General features: G+C 46.8%; 1 protein-coding gene and 1 non-coding gene across 3 annotated transcripts in view; both read right to left on the reverse strand.

Moving 5' to 3' along the window:
- The window catches only part of Zbtb16 (zinc finger and BTB domain containing 16), a 187,333-nt gene that overhangs the window by 102,587 nt on the left and 71,667 nt on the right, over positions 1-13,079 (reverse strand). The window lies entirely within an intron of this gene.
- On the reverse strand, positions 10,337-10,492 carry LOC116074056. The gene has a single exon (XR_004112038.1). It is a non-coding gene; the product is annotated as a small nucleolar RNA SNORA62/SNORA6 family (small nucleolar RNA).

Genomic DNA, 13,079 nt, shown 5'->3' on the forward strand with positions numbered 1-13,079 from the left:
AGGGGGGGTGGAGAACAATCAAGTCACCTCAGGTTATTTAATCCCAAAGGGAGAGTGCATTTTATTTCACATTGAAGGGGCTTTCTGAAACCCACCAGCCAGAAAAGACACACTGGACTAGACTCCCCCACCAGAGCTACAGAGAAGCAAGAGAAGCCCCAAGGCAAAGAGGTGGAACAATAGCCCCCACACTCTACTTCCAGGATCACTGCACAGGCTTCAGGATGCACCACAGAGAGGACATAGTGACTCTTTCCCTACCAATGCCCATGATGTGTCTGCTATGCACCTGTGTGCCAGCTCCCACATGAGTCTGACTATACTGGAGTCACAACCTGCTCAGGTAGCTTCTATACCAACAGTGCTCTGTAACTGCGCTTTCTTAGTCTCTTTTCCAGGGTCTACCATTCCCTGCATGTGCCCAATGGGCATTTGCTATCCCTTATCTCACCTAGACTGTAAGCTCTATCAAGGCAAAAGCTATCTGCTGCGCTGTCAGAACCTGGCAGGAAGCCTGGGACACAGTCGGTGGGTATTTCTAAACAGAACTTTATTGAGATATTATCCACATACCCTACAATTTATTTACCTTTTTTAAAGTGTACTGTTGAGAGGGTTTGCTTTCAGTACATTCACAGAAGTGTGCACCCGTCACTGCCATCGGATTCTAGAATATTTTCTCTACACTAACAATGGCTGCCCTTCCCTCTTCTGTTCAAGCCCAGCCTCTAGCTAGCCTACCTTTTTCTGTGCTGTCACCTATCTTGAAGATTTCACAGATGTGGAAATCATACAAGATGGACCCCTTTAGATCTCACTTCTCTCACAGAACACGCATGTGTTCAAGTTTCATCCATAGCAGATATGCATAGGCTGCCTCCTTCTTCCCTATAGTGGAATAATATGTCGTTGTATGTCTATAACACATCCTGTGTATCCATTCACCAGATGATGGACATGCAGCTGTTTCATTCAGACTTGTGGATGTCACAAACACTGCTGCTATGAGCATCAGCATGCAAGTTTGAACCTATGACCAACTGAGCATTTTCTCTTTTGTTGGGTATGTACCTAGGGATGGAATGGCGGTGGTCATAATGCAGTATTCATGCTCAGCACATTGAGGAACCAGTCTACATATCCGTCAACAATGCTCACAGCTTCCAGCGGCACAACACGGCTTTAGACTAAATGAATAGAGTCCTTCTGCCATATAGGCAGTGGTCAAGGGACAAAGCCTCATGCTCTCCTGGTGTGCTAGTTCATTACCTACACAGAGGACAGGCTACATTCAGGCTCAACAGGAACCCCAAAGAGTCACTGTAATTGTTTATAAAGGTTTTAAAGATTTTTATTTATGCATATGAGCATTTGCCTATATGTGATGTATGTGCCTGGTACCCACAGAGGTCACAAAAGAATGGTCAAATCTTCTGAAACTGGAGTGATAAATGGTTGGGACCTGCCATGTGGGTGCTGGGAACTGAACCTGGGTCCTCTGCAAGATCAACAAGTATACTTTATAGCTGAACCATCTCTCCAGCCCATGAAAGAGTCCTTTTTAAAAGTATCAAATAGAAAAACAAATGAAGACAAGGAAAGAAAAGTCCAGATAGCCCAAATTGAGGACCACTCTCACATATATTATTTCAACCCCCTCCCTGCATCTGAAGTCCAGACTCAATAATCGAATGATGCCATTCCCTAAACAGATTTAGCTGAAAAATCGGAAAGGAATCCTGGCTCAAGTGTGACCAGTTTTGATTTGGTCAAGAGAGGATTGTATGATTTCACAGTCCTGCTGTCTTAGCTGGGAGGTCAGCTGGGAGGTCTGAAAGTAGACTTAATGCTTGAAAATGAAAATGTTTGGTGTTAAGGGTAGAACTCTGCAGCAGGACATTTGCTTAGCACATGTAAGGCCCTGCATCCAGTCCCTGCATCATGGCTTACACACATGCACAGATATCTCAAAAACAAAACAAATAAACAAAATACCTGGTAAATTCTAAGAGAAGAACCCATGGAGTTGGCAACTAGGCAAGCCACAAGCAAAGTTTGCTCTCTCTGCCTTAGCTTTCCTTTGGAGGCAGAGCATCCTGATACAGGAAGATCAGAGAAGCTCTATGCCCAGGTCTTAAATTTCTTGTCCCCTTCTCTATATAGAAGAAGGTAGCAGGTTCCCTTTCTGCACAGACTCCTTGCAAAGAACAAACAAACAAAGGCAGGGACTGAGCAAGGCCCTTTGCAAGCTGCAGGTAATTAAAACAGCCTGTAAATGTCCCAACAGAAAGCACTTCAAAGAGCCAGTAATTCCAGCAATGGCCAGTCAAGACTGTGTGGTGTAAAAATTATGAGTTTTCCCAACGGGGAGCTCTGTGTGAAAAGGACAGGAGTTGGTGGCAAAGGGGTGGGGGAGTTAGCCACACAGAAGGGGGTTTACAATTGGTGTCCATATTCAGGGTACACAAGACTGTATATATGTGAGGCACACACATGAGCCAGAGAATGAAGACTGTGTGTGTAAAACAGAGAGAGAATGAGAGAGAGTGCGCACATTTATCAACGTTGAACCGGTCCAAGCATGTGGGCAGAGATAAAAGGAAAAATAAAATAAAGGCAACAAATACGCATCCTCTTCCCTGCTGGGCCTCGTTTTCATGAGAACCAGGCAACTCGCATGCACCTCTGCCTCCTGACAAGCTCATAGGCCATGCATAATACCCAGACAGAGCTAGGGCCCAAGGAGCAGCTGTGGCCCAAGCCACAGAGCCCTGCTGCAGTTCCCTGGATCTGCCTGCTTTCATTCTCAGCATGGTGCACACCAGCCCACAAGTGACTGCAGGTTGTTATCTTGAAACTGGGGGTGAAGAAGGGAGATAGATTTTTAACCTTGACGGAGACCATTCACTAAGTCACCCCGTCCTGCCTACTGCCTGCCCTGGTACTCTGTGCTGAGACGCTGTGGTGACAGGGTTCAGGGCTCTGCTTTTTATAACATATGACAGATCTGAGGATGTGGCTCAGTAAACAAGGGCCTAGGTTCAATTCATAGCACTGCAATAACAACAACAACAACGTTTGTTGTTAATATATTATTATTATAACACAGTACAGAAAACCCAGTGATCGTATGTCAGTAATCACCTATATGTTAATAGTATTATCATACATTAACAAAGTAGTGAGCTGCTGGGTGTGGTGGCATATGACTTTAATCCTAGCACTCCAGAGGTAAAGGTAGGTGGCATCCTGTGAGTTCAAAGCCAGCCTTGTTTGCACGTTAAGTTCCAGGCCAGTCAGCAATATAGAGTGAGACCCTGTCTCGACAAAGAAACAAATAAACAAAGTCCTATCATGGTAAGACAATTCTCAAGACCTCGTGTCCTCTCAGGAGAGACCTCATGCTCTCAAAAGGCCACATGAGCTAGTATCACCTCTCCTAGTACCTCCCTCCCTAAAACCACATCGTTTGCCTTGGCCTGCATGTTTATGGTTACACAAGAGGCATTGGTGAGCCTCCACTGGCTTTCTTCTCTGTCTCCCCTTCTACATGGTGCCTTACTCATCTAAATTCTCAAGTCCAACAAAGGGCATAGGAATAATAGCTACTGAGAAGATATGTTGTTGAGTGGATAGCTGAGTGATTGGTGGGTATTGATCACACGGTGGATAATAAATCAATCAGGCCCTGGTTAGGGTACAATGCCCACCAGCTCCTTAACTGCTATCAGTTGCCAATTACATATTCATTCAGACCACAGGAACCTCAAGCTTGAAGGGGGCATTTGGGAGAAGGGCTAACGCTCACCAACTTAGCAAAGAACCCAACCCTAGCTGGTGCCTTTATTTCCCCATAAACAAAATCCCTGCCTGCCTCCCTCCAAGCCGGGCTCACTAACTCCTCACTGACATTGCTGGCTTTAAGCCCACCCATAAAAATGTCCTTTACTATTTTTATTTAATGAGCTTTCATTTTTCTTTCCCCCTTTTTGTAAATGAGAAAGGAAAGCCTACCTCCTAATGGGGATGGGAGAGGAGGCAAAGTGGAATCTCTTAAATGGACCATAACTTCACAAAACGCTTTCCTTCACCACCACCCACATCTCCCCCTCCACCTCCCTGTGTCTCTGCATCCCCTCCACCCCCACTACCCCTGCATCCTCTCTCTCCTCTCCATTCAAAACAAGATGCATGGATTTTGGACATTTGATTACTTTTAAGTATATATTTTTCCCTCAAATAGACTGAATACAATGGTTAGGAAATGTGACAGAAAACTATTCTGAGCCATTTATTGCCTTAATACCCACCTTTGTCCAACAGGCAGTTTTGACAACAGCGATAAATTCCAAATTTATGTCAACAGAGCATATGTTGAACACCTCATTTCTGAGCTAAAGCGGCATGCTGCCCTATAAATCACCGTTCTGTTTGAAATGAAAGTAGATTACAGGCCTGTGTTATTGAGCAGTTAGAGCTATAGTCATATAAATCAGAACTTTTAACTCTAGGCAATCCGTTGTGCAATTAACTAAAGGGTACTTTGTCATTTCAAGGCTTGTGCACAGGCTTGGCAGGGCACAGAGCTACCGGGAAGGGGGTGGGAAGGGAAAAGTTTGCCGGCAACAAGAGGGCTGTAGACTGCAGCCTCTACCCAAGCCTGCCATGTTTTATCCCCAGCAACCCTCGGCCACATGCTGCTGAGCATACTGAGGCTGGACACTGGCAAGGACAAGCTTGAAATCCGCATCTGCTTCAAAGACATCACATTCGAGTTTGTCTCCCAGGAACCTCTAGAAAGAAGACCCAGCACCTTTGGGCTTGTTCATGAAGCATTTTCTGGACACAAGCCAAGTGCATGACATTGTCTTGGGTGCTAAGATGACCGGAGAAGAGTGCTGATGGTGCGTTGTCAGAGAAAAACCTGCCTACCATGTGCAAAGGCCTGGATTGTCCCATCCACAGCATCACAAAGAGGCCAGAGACACACAAGAGGCCTTTTTTTTTTTTTTAAGTAAGAATACAAATAATATTTAGAAGATGTCAGTAAGGAAAAACAAATTGAAGCTTTTATGACACGCAGCTAATCTCTGACAAAGGCCCTACTCTGCACATTCTGCCCCCAGAACAATCGTATGAAGCACTGATCATTTTTATTTCTGTTTTGCTGAGGAGAAAACTGAAACACAGAACAAAAAAACCAAACACAAACATACAAACAAAAAATCAGCTTGCCCACAGCAGTGCAGATAGTCAGGTGAGAGAGCCTGGTAGGATTAAGGCAGTCGGATAAGCTAAGAAGCCAGACTCTAGTGCTATTCCCCCTATGCTCAGATCCCCCTATGCTCAGATCCCCCTATGCTCAGATCCCCCTATGCTCAAATCCTCCTATGCTCAGATCCCAGATCTACAGTGGATTGGGATTCTCAGTGTGCTCACCTATGAGAAGGGGCAGAAATTGCAGCATTATTTCACTAGGCTGTCGAAGGACTGCATGTGAGCAAGCACAGCAATGAGGACACCGAGTAAGTGGGCTGAAGGACAGGGAGACACCCTTGCTCCATGACCAGTCTGTTGTCTCAGTAATGTAGACCAGTAATGTAGTCCCAAGACACAGACCTGGACAAAAGAGAAAATGACAGAAGGGATCCAAAAGGGAGGAAGTGTTGCTGTGTCAATATGCCAAAAAAGTATCCAAAAATGTCCAACATGCTATGGGGGTAACAAAAAGAGGAACGGAGAAAGGGTGGGTGCTGAGGCGGAAACGGCATTGAGGAGAGGGCAGAGCAGAGCTTGTTTTCAGAGGTTTCTACAAGAAATAGCTCTATCCACCCACGTAGTGTCAAGCACAGAAATCCCTTGCATGTCTAAAACTTGAATCAAGCTAGACAAGTATCCAGGAGACTGGCCTGACTCATCGCAAGGGGTCTCATGGAAAAGTAGGAATAGAGGTGATAACCTAGGCTGGATTAGGCAGGATCCTGGCAAAGAGGATGGGGACTTTGCTCTCACTGCTACGCCACTGAAGAGCCACCAAAACTCTGTTGTTGTTTCTTTCAACAGCAGAGTTAGCCGGGAGCAGAAGGTTTGATGTGGGCAGGGACCACAGAAGCAGAGAAAGAAATGAAGTACCCAAATTCTAAATTGAGAATGACGATATTTCCAAAGACAGTCATTAGGTCAGTCTTCCAGAACAAAATGGCAATACAAGATGCTCCTAAGATGGTGAAAGAAGATGCTTCAATTTGTAAAAGGTCCCTGGCTCCTCAGATTATAAATTACCGTGATAGAAAACCTGAAAAAGCCCAACAAGCCTTTGCTTCTGCTTGTTACCCTGCTGCTCTGTTTGCTCTGTTTGTTATTCAGTTCAGCAGGCCACCATGGCCACAGGGCAGAGATGTCACCGAGAGTGTACAGAAGAAGGGCCGTGACATGTTACTTTGTCCCTCTGGTAAGCGACCACACCCTCAGTTCAATATGGCGGGATGCAAGATCACTCGGAGTTTCCTTTCTCTCAACCTACAAAGTCTGAGACAGGAGGCTTCCAGGGGCTCACTGGCCATCCACTAGCTGAACAGTGTGTTCCAGGTTCAGCGAGAGATCCTGCCTCAAAAAATAAGCTAAGGAGTGACTAAGGAAGACCTTTGATGCCAACTTCAGGCCTCCATATATGCCATCCCCCCAACCACATACAGAAGGGAGGGAGGGAGGGAGGAAGAAAGGAAAGAAGGGAGGTGGGGAGAGAAAGATGGAAAATAGAACCTGAGAGGAGAAATGAAGACACCAATGAAAGCAAGAGTCACATGATTTTGGATGCTGTGTCCTAATGACCACAAAACCCAGGCTGATTAAGAAAAAATAAAACTGGCAAAGGTTTCCTTTGAGGTGGGCTCAAGACTGGGCTGAGCAGATACCAAGGATCCAGCAGGCATTGCCCAGTAGCATAGCATCAGTCCTGGCTAAGGTCAGCACCCTGGACACAAGCCAACTCCAGCAGATCTGAGTGGTACAGAGAGTTCCAACCACAGAAGCAGGCCAGGAAAGCAGGAAAAAGAGCTCGGGAAGGGCTGTGGTAGCCTAAGAACATGGGCCTGACTTGCTCTATAAGCTTCAATGCTAGCCTTCCTATCATGACATATGGCACTACAGAACATCTGGCCTTGGAGACAAGCCAGGCATTTGCTTCTCCAACCTCCTCCTCCACAGCCTCCCCATTCATGGAAAACTGGATTTCTTTCGAGAATATTGAAGTGACAGGCCCTTCCTGCCAGTTACTGTGCTTGGCCACATGCCAGCATGCTCAGTCTTATTCTGTGGCTGGAACCTAGTAAGATACACACACACACACACACACACACACACACACACACACACATTACAAGAATGGGCATCCTCCCCTAGAACCCTTACCACACACATGTGGACAAGTGAGCATCCCTCCCCCCCCCCCTCCACATACCACCTCTTACCATCTGGATGAGCAAACTGCTTGCCTTGGGGCAGGGGTGGGGAGGGGAGAGGAAACTTCTAGGACATAGTTGTTTAATAACTGAAATGTGGAGGGGCACACGAAGCAAGCACGTTCCATTTAGAGAATCATTAGGAAGTGTGATAGTAAAATTAGGTTTTCCCATTTCCAAAGAAAACCCAAACAAGCACCTGGACAAACTAGTCATATTTACAAAGGAACAGGCAGGCAGGAAGTAAAGTAACAATAACCAGTAGGAAAGAGGGAAATACAGTAACAATAACCAGTAGGAAAGAGGGAGGTACAGTAACAATAACCAGTAGGAAAGAGGGAGGTACAGTAACAGTAACCAGTAGGAAAGAGGGAGGTACAGTAACAGTAACCAGTAGAAAAAAGGAAACCAAGAAACGCGAGGGAATTGGACGCCAGCCCTTTCTTAAGAACTGGAGAGTTGCCTTGACCAGTAGTCAGTAGCAAAAGACTATGAATCAAAAGTGCCAGCCCACAGGCTGGAGAGACGGGTCAATGGCTAAGAGTGCTTATTGCTCTTCTAGAGACCTAGGGTTCATTCCCAGCACCCACATCAGGCAGCTTGCAACAACCTGTAACTCCAATTCCAGAGGATTCTGACGCCCCCTTCTGGCTTCATCAGGTAGCTGCATATGTGTGCGAGACCAAACATGCCTGTACACACACACACACACACACACACACACACACACACAACTTTTCTTTTTATTTTTAAGTGAAGGCCTCAAAGTTCCTCCACTGGTGTTAGAATATGGTCTTCCACGTAGTAGCAACTGCTCCGTTTCTACACGCCCACCAAGGTTTCTTGATGCACATGTTATAAATCCTTACAGCATCACTTTGAGAAGAGGAAGAGGCTGGCATTGGCCTCTTTTTGAGATTGAAACTGGCCTGGTACAGGTAAGAAAACAGTGGGCATACGTGAGCTGCTCCCCTGAAAAGAAAGGAATGAGCAATGGTCTTTCTGTCTTTCCGGTCATTCAAGCTGTCTAATAACGCGAGGCATGGGGCCAGTCGCAGTGAAGGGCTTTCAAAGGAACATGCCATACTGGCTAAGTCTGCCAAGAGTCTATAATCAAGTAGGGCACTCAAGACATTATATACCCAACCGGAACAAGGGAGAGGTGAGGTGACAAGAAGAGGGAGTTCTGAGGCTTAAGGCTGCAGGAAGAATACAAGCAGCTTTGCGTGGAAGCTCCAAGCAACCTATGCAAAAAATAGCCTGTTTTTTATATGTAAGATTATTGCCATCTGGGGTCACACCCACCTCCAAACCTCTATCCCTCCTTCTTTCAGCTCTTACATCCTTCCTTGGCCTTTGCTGCAAAATTCTGAAGTCTACCAAGACTGAAATAGCAAATCCTACCCACCCCTGAGTCACACAGTCTGTCCCCCGCCCCGACAGTTAAAATCCATACCTGGCCCTAAGAGCCACTTCCTGCCCTCCCCACACCACCGGTTTAGGGGCACCTGCCAAAGAGTGATGCCAGCCAACTGCTGCCCGCGCATCCTCTTATCCTGGATCCTTCAGATTCCTCATTTTGTGCTCAATACACCATACCTTACTTGCTACCTTACGAACCCACCTGAAGAACTGTGTTCGCCTAAGTGGTCCTCGACAGTACAGAGAGGAACACTGTCTATCACCAGAACAAGATGATGTGCTCAGACTGTCCCCAATTCTAGACTGTTCTCTGGGGCCAGGAAGGGAAACTCCAGCAAGGCTCAGGACATTGTCCTCTAATGCCATTGCTTACTGTCTGCTCGGCAGAACCCACCCTGTTGTCTCTGAACAAGGAGAGGGACATAGCCAGCCAAGCTCGCTGAAACAAAGTAACAGAGTGAGCAGGCAAAGTGCATCTCCCTCGGTCTAACTCACACCGACTGGCCTTGTTGGAAGCCTCCAACCTCTTTCCACAAGCAAGCTCCGAGGATCTAGAAGCCTGAAAATCCTCCCGTCTCATCATATGAATACTTAACTGCCATCTTGACATCCTCCTTGTATTGCACTTCTGGGTACCAACCAATGCAAACACCAAGTTCCTGCCTAGAGAGGCTGAGACGTGCAGAGAGCCTTGTGCAGCCTCTTCATCCCTCTAGCTCACTCTCTGCTTCCCTTTCTTTCCCAAGGCACTTCCATTGGGAGGTCTCTTTCTCACAAGACGAGGAAGGAGGCCAGAGGCATGACGGCATCTTTAGTGGCTTCTGGTAGTGACCTTAATCAGGACAATATATTAGACTGAGTTTCTCTTTTGGTAGACAGATGATAGTAACTGACTTCAAATGGTAAACCATAGCAGTCTCCAGAACAATCCCCTAAAGGTCAATGTTGTATACAAAAACCAAGAGAAGACATACCCTTCCAAAGCTTGAGACCGTTCAGAAAGCCTGGAGGTGGAGGTACCCAGGCGTTTACAGCCAGCTGTGGTAGGTGGATCTCTAAGTTCCAGACCAACCTAGTCTAGAGAGTGAGTTTTAGGACAGACAGGTCTACACAGAAAAACCCTGTCTTCAACCCCCCCCCAACAAAAGATTAATTAAAAAAAGGCCAATAATAAGGAAGAATCACTACATTTGAGGATTTCTTTGTATTTTGTTGTTTTGTTCTGTTTGTTGAGACAGAAGTCATGTAGCCCATGCTGGCCTTTCTATGTACCCAAGGATTATCTTGAACGTCTGACCTTCCTGTCTCTACTTCCCAAGTGTTGGGATTATAGTTATGGGCTACAATGCCTGGTTTGCACAGTGCCAGGGACTAAAGCCCAGACTTTGTGTATGGTATATAAGCACCCCACCAGAGTGAGCTAGAGCCCCAGTCTAGATTTTTTTTTTTTAACTTTATGTGGCAGTGACCACTACCAAACTCCAGTCATAGAGGCAAGCTCTACTGGTGTTAGCAAAAACCCTGCCATAAATTCAATGTGGCACATTTCCAACACTCAGAAGTTCACTGGCCAAGACTGGCCTCCACCCTGAGTTTTAATAGTGTGCAGCCCAGTCTAGATTTTTCAATTCATTAAGTCAGACATCTATATCATGTTCATCTAGTTGGAAATTACAAGGACACTGAATGTCAACCTGCTAAATACTCTGACCCCGAGGTTAGCCCTAAGCATAAAATGTTGCACCAGATCCTATGAAGAATAATAAACACGATTTTGTGGGGTGCTCCTCCTCCTTGACCTTCACAATATTACAGGAAACAAGCCCCTAGGCCCTCAGTCCCAGAACCTTCTATTCCCCACCGTGCCTTCTGCTACGGCTGAGTCTGAACACCAAGAGGTAAAGTGTGGGAGAGGTACAGAGCTGCCCTGAGCAGACATAGCTCTGCTTCACAGGGATGTAACCATGAAGGGTATGCAAAACAATACCTTACCAAAGGCCAAGGCGAACGCCAAGGGCAGTCCAGGAGGCAGATGCAGTACAGGCCGGAGCGCCCCCGGAGCCCAGTAGGTAAGGGTAAAGCTGAGATTCAGGCCATATTAAACACTTCTTTCTGACTTGCTCTTGCTAAGAGAACTCATCCTGGGAAGCTGAAGGGATGGCTCTGTGGCCATAAGTATAGAATGCTCATCCAGCAGGCTGGAATTCAGTTCCCAGCATCCACAACAGGCAGCTCCAATCCCCTGTAACTGTAGCTCCAGAGGGCTCCAACACATAATCAAAACTGAAATATGTCTGTAAGAGATGTGTGTCTTGAGCTGGCACAAGAGAAACCAGTTGTACCCCTGAGCATATCAGAAGCTGTATTTTATGTTTTGGAGTCTTGGGGTGCTGGTAAAAATATGAGAACACGGCCGGGCGGTGGTGGTGCACACCTTTAATCCCAGCACTTGGGCAGCAGAGGCAGGAGGATTTCTGAGTTCGAGGCCAGCCTGGTCTACAGAGTGAGTTCCAGGACAGCTAGGGCTACACAGAGAAACCCCCGTCTCAAAAAACAAAACAAACGGGAAAAAAATGAGAACACTTAGCTCATCTGCACAAGAGACAATTGCTATCTCTGTCCCCCTCTGAGAAGTCACACGGGTCTAGTTCCCCAAGGTGGAGAGCTCTTAGACACTGTGATCCGACCTGCCACCTGGTCTAAGGCAACTGTAGTCATACCAGGTGTCTACAGACTGTGAGTCCAAGCCAGATGAGCACATGCTCCTGGAGGGATCCACTGAGGCCAACAAAGAACTCCCACCATGTTTCAGCGGCCAGGAGACCTTTTTCCTCTTCACTGAGCCCCCACCAAGCTAGCTACAGCTGAAACCAGAAAGGCCCCACTTTCCTGCATTGCATGTAAGTCAATGAAGGGAACAGAAAGAAGGCCTGGGAAGGGTATTTCACCTACCTTTACCTATGAAAGGAGAAGCCTCTTGAGGCCTGCTAGACTTTTATCTACCACTGTAGGGCAGTGTGTTTTGGTTTGTTTTGTTGAGACAGTCTGAAACATGAGATCTTCTTGCCTCAGCCTCCCAATTGCTAGGACTGCAGAGGGACACCACCAGATCCAAATTAACCTAGTGATCTTTATGTTCTAAGATCAGAGTGGAATCCAGGGATTCCGAAACACCTCTCTCCCTGAGCGGACAAGACTCTGGCCGAAAGTGCTGATGGGCACCTAGAAGTGGTCTCTGTTCCATGTGGATGCCAACCTGGTACTAACCAGCAGCAACCCCAGGCCAGAAGGACTGGGTAGAACTGAGGGGTGACTCACCCCTCCCCTCCAGCTTAGGCTAGTTATTAGGATTGCAAACTGCACCCCACGAGTTTTACAAATGAGGCCATTCACCAAGAGAACCCGACACCTCGGTGATGTGGGGCTCTGATGGATTCTAAAAAGGAAGTAGAGGGACGGGAGGACGGGCAGTGATTTTGATTTTTGGCAAGATCTGGAAGGTTCCCAGCCCGTGAGTAGCTGCACTATAAAAAGAGTCAGACACTAAGTATTTCCTTTCCCATAAAATATTCATGGCCGCGTGGAAGAGCCAAGAAGCCGAAACCTCAAGCATTTCTAACTTGGTACTGCAGTAACAACAGCATTTTATAAGAACCTTCTGACTGTACTTGTACTCAGCTATAAATACTCTTCTATCAAGAGAAAGGACGGGAGACACATCCACCCAGGGTCTACAGCGTACCAAGGGAGACCTCAGGTACGTCTCCAGTTCTATTAAGCTACCTGACAACTTGTCAGGTGACCCCAGAGAAGTGAGAGAAGCTCTTCCGTCTTTGAGGGACAATGCTTTGGACATACTCAAAACCTCACATAACAATCAAGCACCATCCAGAGCGCCAGGCACATGCGCAGTTCTGGGCAAGAAAGCAAACCTGCAGAGGCTCTAGAGAGTATGCTATGGTCCCTAGAAGGCTCAGTGCAGGTGAGAAATTTGCACAAGGTCACCCAGCCAGAGGACCGCAGAGCTACTCCAGAGTCTCACCCAGAGTCCAACTACAGCCCTCCCTCCACATTCCTCCTGCTGGCGGACACCAAAGGCAAGATGAGAAAATACAGCATGGAAGATGAACTTACTTCTGAAGCGTGACACTGCCCTTTCAAAGAGGCTTGGAAAACCGATCTTTAGGGGCGGGGCGG

The sequence above is a fragment of the Mastomys coucha genome, unplaced genomic scaffold (genome assembly GCF_008632895.1).
Source record: "Mastomys coucha isolate ucsf_1 unplaced genomic scaffold, UCSF_Mcou_1 pScaffold23, whole genome shotgun sequence".
Taxonomy (NCBI): domain Eukaryota; kingdom Metazoa; phylum Chordata; class Mammalia; order Rodentia; family Muridae; genus Mastomys; species Mastomys coucha.